The sequence below is a fragment of the Centropristis striata genome, chromosome 14 (assembly GCF_030273125.1).
Source record: "Centropristis striata isolate RG_2023a ecotype Rhode Island chromosome 14, C.striata_1.0, whole genome shotgun sequence".
Classification (NCBI taxonomy): domain Eukaryota; kingdom Metazoa; phylum Chordata; class Actinopteri; order Perciformes; family Serranidae; genus Centropristis; species Centropristis striata.
This window is the reverse complement of record NC_081530.1, coordinates 33,289,195-33,303,353: the sequence shown is the minus strand read 5'-3', so window position 1 is coordinate 33,303,353 and position 14,159 is coordinate 33,289,195. Positions and strand designations below refer to the sequence as shown.

The 14,159-nt window shown below is 38.7% G+C and overlaps 1 long non-coding RNA gene across 1 annotated transcript; it reads right to left on the bottom strand.

The window, feature by feature from the left end:
- Positions 1 to 659: 659 nt before the first annotated feature.
- On the bottom strand, positions 660 to 1,651 carry LOC131984752 (uncharacterized). The gene is made up of 3 exons (XR_009395589.1): positions 1,606 to 1,651; positions 789 to 861; positions 660 to 696 (listed from the first exon to the last, which is right to left on the bottom strand). It is a non-coding gene; the product is annotated as an uncharacterized LOC131984752 (long non-coding RNA).
- Positions 1,652 to 14,159: the final 12,508 nt, after the last annotated feature.

Below are 14,159 nucleotides of genomic sequence, written 5' to 3'. Positions count from 1 at the left end.
ACATCACAGCCACCACCACTGAAACCACACTGATGGTGTTGATGAGGGCCGAGGAGGCAACTGTGGTTGCTCCTGCTCCTGCAACTGTGGTTGCTCCTGCTCCTGCTCCTGCAGCTGTGGTTGCTGCTGCTCCTGCTCCTGCTCCGGCAACTGTGGTTGCTCCTGCTCCTGCTCCTGCAACTGTGGTTGGTGCAACTGTAGTTGGTGCGGCTGTAGTTGCTGCAGCTGTAGTTGCTGCGGCTGTAGTTGCTGCAGCTGTAGTTGCTGCGGCTGTAGTTGGTGCGGCTGTAGTTGCTGCAGCTGTAGTTGGTGCGGCTGTAGTTGCTGCAGCTGTAGTTGCTGCAGCTGTGGTTGCTGCGGCTGTGGTTGGTGCGGCTGTAGTTGCTGCAGCTGTAGTTGGTGCAGCTGTAGTTGCTGCGGCTGTAGTTGGTGCGGCCGTAGTTGCTGCGGCTGTAGTTGCTGCGGCTGTAGTTGGTGCGGCCGTAGTTGCTGCAGCTGTAGTTGGTGCGGCTGTAGTTGCTGCGGCCGTAGTTGCTGCAGCTGTAGTTGGTGCAGCTGTGGTTGGTGCAACGGTAGTTGCTGCAGCTGTAGTTGCTGCGGCTGTAGTTGCTGCGGCTGTAGTTGCTGCAGCTGTGGTTGGTGCGATGGTAGTTGCTGCAGCTGTAGTTGCTGTTGTGGTCTGTGCGTTGCCAGAGGCTGTTTTAAGTAGAAATTATTGAATCAGTTTTACATTATTTCAACATTTCAAACTCATTAAACATTTTATTTGTAATGAAAGTTTCTCTCACCAACAAACAGAAGGAGGACGACACAAATCTTTGCAATCATGATGATTCACTCGTAGTTTCTCTTCTTTTATCTCTGAAAAATAAACACAATTTTTATCACATGATTGAAAACCATAATAATCATTTCCATTTCAAACAGAAGAGTATTGGAGTTTTAATTCAAACTGCTGCTTATATCATAATTGCATCTGTCTTTCACTGAACCTCCAAAATAAAATGATAATGGAAAGCTGTTGGTTGGGTTTTTAATTATTATAATCACAATAAACAACACACCTCTGGTTTTAGTTCATGAGATAAAGTGTCAGATAAACTTACATTACAGCATCTTTTTTTTTCATAACTAAAAATACCTTCCATGTTATGTTTTTAAATAAATTGCCAGGCTTCTATTTTACAATAATCATGTTTTTTTAATAATAAATATATTTTAAAGATTTTTCTCAGTCAGGTTTTCCCAAAAATAAATTTGGAATTAAAAGTATAAATTAAAATTAAAAATAAAATAATTCAAATTATTAGTAATATTATGCCAAACTTTGAATGAATAAATACATTTTTTTTAACTTGCATTGTCCTTTTAATAATTACAGTGCAGCTAAAAATAAAGAGTGGCAACAAAATAAATTACTAAAATATAATAAAACAATAGTAGAATAATAAAACATACTTTAATGTTTTTTCTGCATATTATAAAGAATATATAATTGATAAAACATATGGTAATAGACCATAAAAAGAGAAATCACTTTAATTTTTTTCTTCATAATATTGTATTTATCTCGTAATAAGACTATGTTATGATAAAAGTACTTACAGGTTGATGTTTTTCTCTGCTTGATCTCGTCCTCTGCAGTGAATCTGAAGTTCTGATGATTTCAGATTTCACTTCCTGTTTTATACTGAAAGGAGCTGCTGTGACATCAGAGGGAGAACAAAGCAGTGAGACAGCTGCAGGTGTGAGTAATGGAGGCCCTCGTCACAGGTGAGGTGAGAGGAAGACGCCTTCTATTATCGTCATCAATCAAAACAACAGATCTCGTATGTGGCCGAGGCTTCACATGTCATCAATCCACCGGGACATTTTTACTGACTGACTGTCACTTTGCTCTCTGTTACTATTTTGGGTCTTTGTCATGTTGTTGATCTATTTCCCAACTGAAATCTGGACAGAATCTGTTCTTTATTGGCTGCAAGTCAGAAGTCAATTATAAATATTTGGATGTAAAAATAAAGGGAATGATAATGTTGACTTCCCTTCATCAAATTACCAGTTTGTGGCAAAAACACCAGACTTTTGAAATCAAAACTTTCTTTTAGATTTGCCATTTTTTTCTCATAAATCTGCTACTTTTGTGTAGATTTGCCACTTTTAATCTTGTAAATCTCTTACTTTTTCCTTCATAGATTTGCCACTTTTAGTCTATATAATTTGCCACTTTTTTTGTAGACTTGCAACTTTTAGTCTCATGAATTTGCCACTTTGTTCTCACAGATTTGCCACTTTTTTTCTCATGAATCTGCTACTTTGTTCTCATAGATTTGCCACTTTTTTCTCATAAACCTCCTACTTTGTACTTTTAGATTTGCCACTTTTAGTCTATTAAATTTGCCACTTTTTACTCTCATGAATCTGCCACTTTTTTTCTCATAGATTTGCCGTTTTTATTCTCATGAATTTGCCATGTTTGATCTCATAAATCTGCTACTTTTCATCATAGATTTGCCACTTTTAATCTAAAAAATCTGTTTCTTTTTTCTCGTAGATTTGCCACTTTGAATTTTATAATTTTGCCACTTTTAATCTGATGAATCTGCAACTTTTTTCTTGTAGATTTGCCACTTTTGACTCATAAATCTACTTTTTCTTCGTGGATTTGCCACTTTTTTCTTGAAGTATTACCCCTCTCCCTTGGGTCAGTATTTTTTTAATCTTTTCATACTTGGCCATAATACGCCTTTGTTGTTTTCACATTAAATATCTGTTGTTATGAATTCCAGATCATGTGATAACAACTAAACAACTCACTGAACAGTAACAGGAGAAACTTTTAGTCACGGTTTTGAGAAAAAGTTACACATTTTCAAATGAGTCAGTGATCTCTTTTACATCTCTTCTCTAAACAGATTTTTATCAGAGAGCCTTTCCTGATTTTTAATTGCACAGAATGTTTTAATTTTTTCTCATTAGATTTCTCTGGTAGAGAGGAAGACGCCTTCTATTATCGTCACTCAATCAAAACAACATATCTCGTATGTGGCCGTGGCTTCACGTCAGACATTTTTCACACCTGACACTGAACATTGTTCCTGAGTGACTCTTTGTTTTGGCTCTTTGTCATGTTGTTGATCTATTTCCCAACTGAAATCTGGAGATAATCTGTTCTTCATTGACTGCAAGTCAGGAGTCAATTATAAAAATGTGGAAGTAAAATATAGAAGAGGACAAGTTTAACTTTCCTTCATCAAATGATCAGTTTGTTCACTTGTTCAGAAACTTCAGAACCATCAGTTCGGTTTTAAAGCTACTTTTGTCTTGTAGATTTGCCACTTTTTCCTCATGAATCTGTTACTTTTTTCCCATAGATTTGCTGTTTTTTAATCTCATAAATCTGCTACTCTTTTCTTGTAGATTTGCCACTTTTTCTCATAAATCTGACACTTTTTTCTTCCAACTAGCAACTTTTTTCTCAGAGATTCGTCCCTTCTTTGTTATGAATCTGCAAATTTTATCTCCTAGATTTGTAACGTTTAATCTCATAAATCTGCTACTTTTTCTTGTAGATTTGTTACTTTTAATCTTGTGTGAACAGATTTTCAGTGAATATTTGTCACGTGACTGTTCCTCTCAGCAGAATCAATCATGTCTTCACAGTTTCTCTAGAAGTAGAATAAAGAGATTCTGACAGAAATATAACCATATTAAGCTTCGTTTTCGTGACTTTTTCTAACTGAAACTTTTGTAACATGGATCTGTTCAAGTTCTGTCAGAAAGTTACAATTCCAACTATAAAAATATTTATTCTACAATAAACAGTGTATTTTTTAGCAACTAACTTTACTTTATTCTATATTTTACTTTATTTTCAAACTAATCCCTTGAACAAATATTAAAATAACCAGTGTCAACTTCATGATTTTGGAAAATATTTTTTTTATTGGAAACCATCTTTTTTAAAACAAAACAAAAAAAGATGTGAGAAGATGATAAAATAAATTAAATAAGTTAATATGAGACAGATTCAGTCTGGTTGATACAGAGTCCTCTCATCACAGATATGTGCAGTAATTACACACACACACACATCAACACACACACACTCACACATCAACACACACACACACACTCACACATCAACACACACACTGAATCAATAAATTACATCTAAAGTCTTTCCATAAATCCTTCAGTTCATCACTTCATTTACAGGAAGAGTCAACAAGAGCCGAGAACATGTGACATCACAGCCACCACCACTGAAACCACACTGATGGTGTTGATGAGGGCCGAGGAGGCAACTGTGGTTGCTCCTGCTCCTGCAATTGTGGTTGCTCCTGCAGCATTGGTTGCTCCTGCAGCTGTGGTTGCTCCTGCAGCTGTGGTTGCTCCTGCTCCTGCTCCGGCAACAGTGGTTGCTCCTGCAGCTGTTGCACCTGCAACAGTTGCTCCTGCAGCTGTGGTTGCTCCTGCTCCTGCTCCGGCAACAGTGGTTGCTCCTGCAGCTGTTGCACCTGCAACAGTTGCTCCTGCAGCTGTGGTTGCTCCTGCTGCTGCTCCGGCAACAGTGGTTGCTCCTGCAGCTGTTGCACCTGCAACAGTTGCTCCTGCAGCTGTGATCGCTGATGCTGTAGTTGCTGCAGCTGTAGCTACTGCGGCTGTGGTTGGTGAAGCTGTAGTTGCTGCGGCTGTGGTTGCTGCTAATGTGGTTGGTGCGACAGTAGTTGCAGCGGCTGTGGTTGGTGCAATGGTAGCTGCGGCGGCTGTAGTTGCTCCAGCTGTGGTTGCTGCAGCTGGGGTTGCTGCAGCAGTGGTTGCTGCAGCTGTAGTTGGTGCGACTGTAGTTGCTGCGGCTGAGGTTGCTGCGACAGTAGTTGCTGCGGCTGTGGTTGGTGCGGCTGTAGTTGGTGCGACTGTAGTTGCTGCAGCTGTGGTTGCTGCAGCTGTGGTTGGTGCGGCTGTGGTTGGTGCAGCTGTAGTTGCTGCAACAGTAGTTGCTGCGGCTGTGGTTGGTGAGGCTGTAGTTGCTCCGGCTGAGGTTGCTGCAACAGTAGTTGCTGCGGCTGTGGTTGGTGCGGCTGTAGTTGCTGCAGCTGTAGTTGGTGCGGCTGTAGTTGCTCCAGCTGTAGTTGCTGCAGCTGTGGTTGGTGCAGCTGTAGTTGGTGCAGCTGTGGTTGCTGCAGCTGTAGTTGCTGCAGCTGTAGTTGCTGCAGCTGTGGTTGGTGCGGCTGTAGTTGGTGCAGCTGTGGTTGGTGCGGCTGTAGTTGCTCCAGCTGTAGTTGGTGCAGCTGTGGTTGGTGAGGCTGTGGTTGGTGCGGCTGTAGTTGGTGCAGCTGTAGTTGCTGCAGCTGTAGTTGCTGCAGCTGTGGTTGGTGCGGCTGTAGTTGGTGCAGCTGTGGTTGGTGCAGCTGTGGTTGGTGAGGCTGTGGTTGGTGCGATGGTAGTTGCTGCAGCTGTAGTTGCTGTTGTGGTCTGTGCGTTGCCAGAGGCTGTTTTAAGTAGAAATTATTGAATCAGTTTTACATTATTTCAACATTTCAAACTCATTAAACATTTTATTTGTAATGAAAGTTTCTCTCACCAACAAACAGAAGGAGGACGACACAAATCTTTGCAATCATGATGATTCACTCGTAGTTTCTCTTCTTTTATCTCTGAAAAATAAAAACAATTTTTATTACATGATTGAAAACCATAATAATTATTTCCATTTCAAACAGAAGAGTATTGGAGTTTTAATTCAAACTGCTGCTTATATCATTATTGCATCTGTCTTTCACTGAACCTCCAAAATAAAATGATAATGGAAAGCTGTTGGTTGGGTTTTTAATTTTTAAACAACACACCTCTGGTTTTAGTTCATGAGATAAACTTACATTATAGCATCTTTTTCTCACAACTAAAAATACTTTTCATGTTATGTTTTTAAATAAATTGTCAGGCTTCTATTTTACGAGAATTATGGTATTTTAATATTCAATATATTTTAAAGATTTTTCTCAGTCAAGTTTTTCCAGATATAAATTTGTTATTAAAAAAGTATATTAAAATAAAATAAATTACAAAATTAAAATAATTTAAATTATTACTAGTATTATGCAAAACTTTGAACTTTTGAATTTTTTAAAAACTTAATTTGTATTGTCCTTTTAATAATTACAGTGCAGCTAAAAATGAAGAGTGACAAAGAAACAATAACTAAAATATAATAAAACAATAGTAGTAATATAAAACATACTTTTATGTTTCTTCTGCGTATTATATATAATATATAATTGATATTGTACATAATACATAATGATGATACATGATACATAATATTGTATCTATCTTGTAATAAGACTATGTTATAATAAAAGTACTTACAGGTTGATGTTCTCTGCTTGATCTCGTCCTCTGCAGTGAATCTGAAGTTCTGATGATTTCAGATTTCACTTCCTGTTTTATACTGAAAGGAGCTGCTGTGACATCAGAGGGAGAACAAAGCAGTGAGACAGCTGCAGGTGTGAGTAATGGAGGCTCTCGTCACAGGTGAGGTGAGAGGAAGACGCCTTCTATTATCGTCATCAATCAAAACAACAGATCTCGTATGTGGCCGAGGCTTCACATGTCATCAATCCACCGGGACATTTTTACTGAGTGACTGTCACTTTGCTCTCTGTTACTATTTTGGCTCTTTGTCATGTTGTTGATCTATTTCCCAACTGAAATCTGGACAGAATCTGTTCTTCATTGAAGAGTCAAGTCAATTATAAAACTGTGGAAGTAAAAAATAAAGAGGGTGAGACAATTTTAGCCTACCTTCATCAAATTATCAATTTGTAGCAAAAGTAGCAGACTTTGGAAATAATCACTTGAATTGAGATTCTGCAACTTTTTTTCTCATAGATTTGCCACTTTTGTCTCATAAATGTGCGATTTTTTTTCTCATAAATTTGCCATTTTTTTCTCATAAATCGTCTACTTTTTCTCAAAGATTTGCCACTTTTGTCTCATAAATGTGCGATTTTTTTTCTTGTAAATTTGCCACTTTTTCCTCATGAATCTTGTAGATTGGCCACTATTATTCTCAAGAATTTGCCACTTTTGTTCTATTAAATTTGCCACTTTTTTCTTGTAGACTTGCCACTTTTAGTCTCGGATATTTACAACTTTTTTTGCTGTAGATTTGCCATTTTTACTCTCATAAATCTGCCACTTTTGTCTCATAAATGTGTGATTTTTTTTCCTGTAAATTTGCTACTTTTTCCTCATTGATCTGACACATTTTTTCTCATAAATTTGCCACTCTTAATCTCATAAATATGCTCCTTTTTTCTTGTAGATGTGCCACTTTTTCCTAATAAATATGCTACTTTTTTCTCCTAAATCTTATTTTTTCCTCGTAGATTTGCCACTTTTATTTTCATAAATGTTCCACTTTTTTTCTCATAAATTTGCCACTTTTTTCTTGGAGATTTGTCACTTTTGACTCATAAATCTACCTTTTTTTCGTAGGTTTGCCACTTTTTTCTTGAAGTATCACCCCCCTTCCTTGGATCAGTATTTTTTTATTCTTTTCATACTTGGCCATAATACACCGTTGTTGCTGTGATAATAAATATCTGTTGTTATTAATTCCAGATCATGTGATAACAACTAAACAACTCACTGAACAATAACAGGAGAAACTTTTAGTCACTGTTTTGAGAAAAAAGAGAGGACTGTTTAATCAGATTGGAGGTTTACATGGAGGAACTGAGTCAGTGATCTCTTTTACGTCTCTTCTCTAAACAGATTTTATCAGAGAGTCTTTCCTGATTTTAACTTTCTTTGGACTGTCTCTTAACTCCACAGAATGTTTTAATTTTTTCTTATTAAATTTCTCAGGTAGAGAGGAAGACGCCTTCTATTATCATCACTCAATCAAAACAACATATCTCGTATGTGGCCGTGGCTTCACGTCAGACATTTTTTGTTTTGAACATTGTTCCTGAGTGACTCGTTGTTACTATTTTGGCTCTTTGTCATGTTGTTGATCTATTTCCCAACTGAAATCTGGAGATAATCTGTTCTTCATTGACTGCAAGTCAGAAGTCAATTATAAAAATGTGGAAGTAAAATATAGAAGAGGACAAGTTTAACTTCCCTTCATCAAATGATCAGTTTGTTCACTTGTTTAGAAACTTCAGAACCATCAGTCTCAGTTTATTATCTTTAAGATGTTTTAAAGCAGGGGTGTCAAACTCTGGCCCGCGGGCCAAATTTGGCCCGCAGTGCAATACCAAATTATTATATTATAATTGTACTATAAAAGCTGACCCGCTGGTATTATACGGCGCATTTACCGCTAATACTACAAATCCCACAAATCCCACAATGCCTGCTGTTGTTTTGGCGCGTCAATCAGGACTGGACCCAGAAACGCTCCTCTGTGACAGTCGTCATAGCAACCTCAAGCTAGAGCTGTCTCCGAGCTACCCCTTCCCAAAAATGAAAAGAAAGGCAGAAGACAGGAGCTTTTTGGACAGGTGGGAGGCAGAATATCTGTTTCCATATGTAAAAGACAGAGCGGTTTGTCTTGTATGTGGAGCCAACGTGGCTATAACTAAGGAGTACAACATTAGACGACACTTTGAGACAAAACACCACGACAAGTACAAGGACATGGACATAACTGAAAGGAGCAAGAAAGTAGATTGATTGTTGATGTTTTTTATTTTAAATTTGATTTTGCATGTCTGCACTATTTAGTTATATATTGTATGTTTATAAGCGTTGCTGGTTCCATATTTAATGTTAAAGCAAAACATGTTTGGTATATATTAAAAGGTTAATTTGTTCTATGTTGGCCCACAATTTTATTCAAGTTTTAAATTTTGGCCCATTGTGTATTTGAGTTTGACACCCCTGTTTTAAAGAATATTACAAAAACTATATACAAAGTCTGCGTTTATTAGAAATGTTCAAGAGCTTTCCAGCTTTGTGAGCAGATATGTTTTTACTCTTTCCAGTTTTCATCCACGTTTCTTTTTTTTACTTTTTCACCACAGATCTGTTATCACATCATAGATCTGTTGTTTCAAATTACAAACAACTGAACAGTAAGAGGAAAAACCTTGTAAAATCGCAGTTTTACTTACAATAAAAACACATTTCATACACTGAAGAAAAAGGTTTTAAATCTCCAACTTTTTTTTCGTATATTTGCCACTTTTTTCTCATGAATCTGCTACTTTTTTCTCGTATGTTTGCCACTTTTTTCTCATGAATCTGCTACTTTTTTCTCGTAGATTTGACACTTTTTCCTCATAAATCTGCTACTTTTTTCTCGTAGATTTGACACTTTTTCCTCATAAATCTGCTACTTTTTTCTTGTATATTTGCCACTTTTTTCTCATGAATCTGCTACTTTTTTCTCGTAGATTTGCCACTTTTTCCTCCTAAATCTGCTACTTTTTTCTCGTATATTTGCCACTTTTTTCTCATGAATCTGCTACTTTTTTCTCGTAGATTTGAGACTTTTTCCTCATAAATCTGCTACTTTTTTCTCGTAGATTTGCCACTTTTTCCTCCTAAATCTGCTACTTTTTTCTCGTATATTTGCCACTTTTTCCTCATGAATCTGCTACTTTTTTCTTGTAGATTTGCCACTTTTTTTCACAGAAATCTCCTACTTTCCTCTCGTATATTTGCCACTTTTTTCTCATGAATCTGCTACTTTTTTCTCGTAGATTTGCCACTTTTTCCTCCTAAATCTGCTACTTTTTTTTCGTAGATTAGCCACTTTTTCCTCATAAATCTGCTACTTTCCTCTCGTAGATTTGCCACTTTTAATCTCATGAATCTGTAACTTTATTTTTGACTTTGGAAAAAGGCAAAAACTGCGTTTAATAGAAATGTTCAAGAGCTTTCCAGCTTTGTGAGCAGATACTGTTTTTACTCTTTCCAGTTTTCATCCACTTTTTATTTCTGCTTTTTCACTTTTTCACCACATTTCTGTTATCACATCATAGATCTGTTGTTTCAAATGACAAACAACTGAACAGTAAGAGGAAAAACCTTGTCAACTCACAGTTATACTTACAATAAAAAACACCTTTCATGCACTGAAGAAAAAGGTTTTAAATCTTCTACTTTTGTCTTGTAGATTTGCCACTTTTTCCTCATGAATCTGCTACTTTTTTCTCATAGATTTGCCGTTTTTAATCTCATAGATCTGCTACTTATTTCTACTAGATTTGCCACTTTTTCCTCATAAATCTGATACTTTTTTCTGATAGATTTGCAACTTTTTTCGCATGAATCAGCTACTTTTTTTCCCGTTGATTTGCCACTTTTAATCTCAGAAATCTGATAGTTATTTCTTGTAGTTTTGCCACTTTTAATCTCACAACATTGAAAAAATCAATTTGAGCATTTAAATGAGGTTAAATAGATTTAAAAGGTTGTTACATGTAGTGGTATGAACATCAATTAATAAATATATTTAAATATATGCAGGAATATACACAGTATAGTATAAGTCGTTTATGACATAAAATATAGGAAAAAACACAGAATGCCTAATATGGTTGGATGTAAATAGATCATTCCTTTACCTATTGAGATGCATTTTATTGTGATTTAAATAGTCTCAGAGTTTGCATTAAGCTTCAGTATTAATTCTCAGCGTGCTCTGCCTCGTCTGTGTTGTTCCTGTTCGTTCCGTTGGTGTTTCAGTCGTCATCACCATTGTTCCTCCAGCAGAGGATGCTGCTGCTGTTCAACACAGTCCAGCCCAAACCTCCACCTGGAGCTGCTGCTGCTGTTTGACTGGTTGTTTCTGTTGCTGGAGCTGAGATGAGATGCAGCTTCTCCTCCATCACTGGCTCTGACAGGACTGATAGCTGAGGGGAGCTGATGGTAGCAGTTCTGTCACTGAATCTAAAAATCTCTGAACATATTCTATGTTTTATTATTCATCAGTATTGGTCACAGCTGAGACCTCTGTGGCTGCTGCTCAGCAACAGTCTCATGACTTAAACTTTGACATGAGAAAGGAGTGACTATTTTCTCATCGATTTGCCGCAATTTCCTTATAGATCTGCAACTTTTTCCTTTTTGATTTGCCACTTATAATCTCATGAATCTGATAGTTTTTGTCCTAGATTTGCCACTTTTTCTCATGAATCTGCTACTTTCTTCTTGTAGATTTGCCACTTTTTCCGTGGAAATCAGTGACACTTTATCTCCTAGATTTGCCACTTTCAATCTCATAAATTGACAATAATTTCCTGTAGATTTGCTACTTTTTTCACATAAACCTGTGGCTTTTTTCTTGAAGATTTGCCACTTTTTCCATAGAAATATGCAACTTTTATCTCCTAGATTTGCCACTTTTAATCTCATGAATCTACTACTTTTCTTCTTGTAGATTTACCACTTTTTTTCTCATGAATATGTTCCTTTTTTCTTATTCTCATAAATATGTGACAACTTTCTCATAGATTTGCCGCTTTTTCCTTATAAATCTGCAACTTTTTTCTTGTAAATTTGCCACATTTAATCTCATAAATCTGCTACTTTTTCTCCTAGATTAGCCACTTTTTTCTCATCAATCTGCAACATTTTTCTTTTAAAATTTTAACTTTTACCTTAAAAATATGCTACTTTTTTCTTGTAGATTTGCCACTTCTTTCTCATAAATATGTTCCTTTTTTCTCGAAGATTTGACACTTTATTTTCAAAAATATGCGACTATTTTCTCATAGATTTCCCACATTTTCCTTATAAATCTGCCACTTTTTACTTGTAGATGTGTCACTTTGAATCTCATAAATCTTCAACTTTTTCTCCTAGATTTGCCGACACTTTTTTCTCACAACTAGCAACTTTTTTCTCTGAGATTGGTGACTTCTTTATTATAAATCTGCTAATTTTATCTCCTAGATTTGCCACTTTTTTTCTCATTAATCTGCTACTTTTTTCTTGTAGATTTGCCACTTCTAATCTTGTGTAAACAGATTCTCAGTGAATATTTGTCACGTGACCATTCGTCTCAGCAGAATCAATCATGTCTTCACAGTTTCTCTACAAGTAAATAAAGTGATTCTGACACAATTTTAGGTTTGTTTTCGTTACTTTTTCTAACTGAAACTTTTGTAATCTGGATCTGTTCAAGTTCTGTCAGAAAGTTACAATTCCAACGATAAATATATTTATTCTACAATAAACAGTGTATTTTTAGCGACTAACTTAAGATATTTTACTTTATTTTCAAACTAATCCCTTGAACAAATATGAAAATAATCAGTGTCAACTTCATGATTTTGGAAAATATTTTTTTATTGGAAACCATCTTTTTAAAACAAGACAAAAGAATATGTGAGAAGATGATAGAATAAATTAAATAAGTTAATATGAGACAGATTCAGTCTGGTTGATACAGAGTCCTCTCATCACAGATATGTGCAGTAATTACACACACACACACACACACACACACACACACATCAACACAAACACTAAATCAATAAATTACAACTAAAGTCTTTACATAAATCCTTCAGTTCATCATTTCATTTACAGGAAGAGTCAACAAGAGCCGAGAACATGTGATATCACAGCCACCACCACTGAAACCACACTGATGGTGTTGATGAGGGCCGAGGAGGCAACTGTGGTTGCTCCTGCTCCTGCAACTGTGGTTGCTCCTGCTCCTGCAGCTGTGGTTGCTCCAGCTCCTGCTCCTGCAACTGTGGTTGCTCCTGCAGCATTGGTTGCTCCTGCTCCTGCTCCTGCAACCGTGGTTGCTCCTGCTCCTGCAGCTGTTGTTGCTCCTGCTCCTGCTCCTGCAGCTGTGGTTGCTCCTGCTGGGGCAACAGTGGTTGCTCCTGCAGCTGTTGCACCTGCAACAGTTGCTCCTGCAGCTGTGGTTGCTCCTGCTGGGGCAACAGTGGTTGCTCCTGCAGCTGTTGCACCTGCAACAGTTGCTCCTGCAGCTGTGGTTGCTCCTGCTGCTGCTCCGGCAACAGTTGTTGCTCCTGCAGCTGTTGCACCTGCAGCTGTGGTTGCTCCTGCAGCTGTGATCGCTGATGCTGTAGTTGCTGCAGCTGTAGCTGCTGCGGCTGTGGTTGGTGCGGTGGTAGTTGTTGCGGCTGTAGTTGCTCCACCTGTGGTTGGTGCAGCTGTGGTTGGTGCGGCTGTGGTTGGTGCAGCTGTGGTTGGTGCAGCTGTAGTTGGTGCGGCTGTAGTTGCTGCAGCTGTGGTTGGTGCGGCTGTAGTTGCTGCAGCTGTAGTTGGTGCGGCTGTAGTTGCTGCAGCTGTGGTTGGTGCGGCTGTAGTTGGTGCGGCTGTGGTTGGTGCAGCTGTAGTTGGTGCGGATGTAGTTGCTGCAGCTGTGGTTGGTGCGGCTGTAGTTGCTGCAGCTGTGGTTGGTGCGGCTGTAGTTGCTGCTGCTGTAGTTGCTGCAGCTGTGGTTGGTGCGGCTGTAGTTGCTGCAGCTGTGGTTGCAGCAGCTGTAGTTGCTGCAGCTGTGGTTGGTGCAGCTGTAGTTGGTGCGGTTGTGGTTGGTGCGGCTGTGATTGGTGCGGCTGTGGTTGGTGCGGCTGTAGTTGCTGCAACTGTGGTTGGTGCGGCTGTGGTTGGTGCAGCTGTAGTTGGTGCAGCTGTGGTTGCTGCAACTGTGGTTGGTGCGGCTGTGGTTGGTGCAGCTGTAGTTGGTGCAGCTGTAGTTGGTGCAGCTGTGGTTGGTGCAGCTGTAGTTGCTGCGGCTGTAGTTGCTGCAACTGTGGTTGGTGCGGCTGTGGTTGGTGCAGCTGTAGTTGCTGCAGCTGTAGTTGCTGCAACTGTGGTTGGTGCGGCTGTGGTTGGTGCAGCTGTAGTTGGTGCAGCTGTAGTTGGTGCAGCTGTGGTTGGTGCAGCTGTAGTTGCTGCAACTGTGGTTGGTGCGGCTGTGGTTGGTGCAGCTGTAGTTGGTGCAGCTGTAGTTGGTGCAGCTGTGGTTGGTGCAGCTGTAGTTGCTGCGGCTGTGGTTGGTGCGGCTGTGGTTGGTGCAGCTGTAGTTGGTGCAGCTGTAGTTGGTGCAGCTGTAGTTGCTGCGGCTGTGGTTGGTGCGGCTGTAGTTGGTGCAGCTGTGGTTGCAGCAGCTGTAGTTGCTGCAGCTGTGGTTGGTGCAGCTGTAGTTGGTGCGG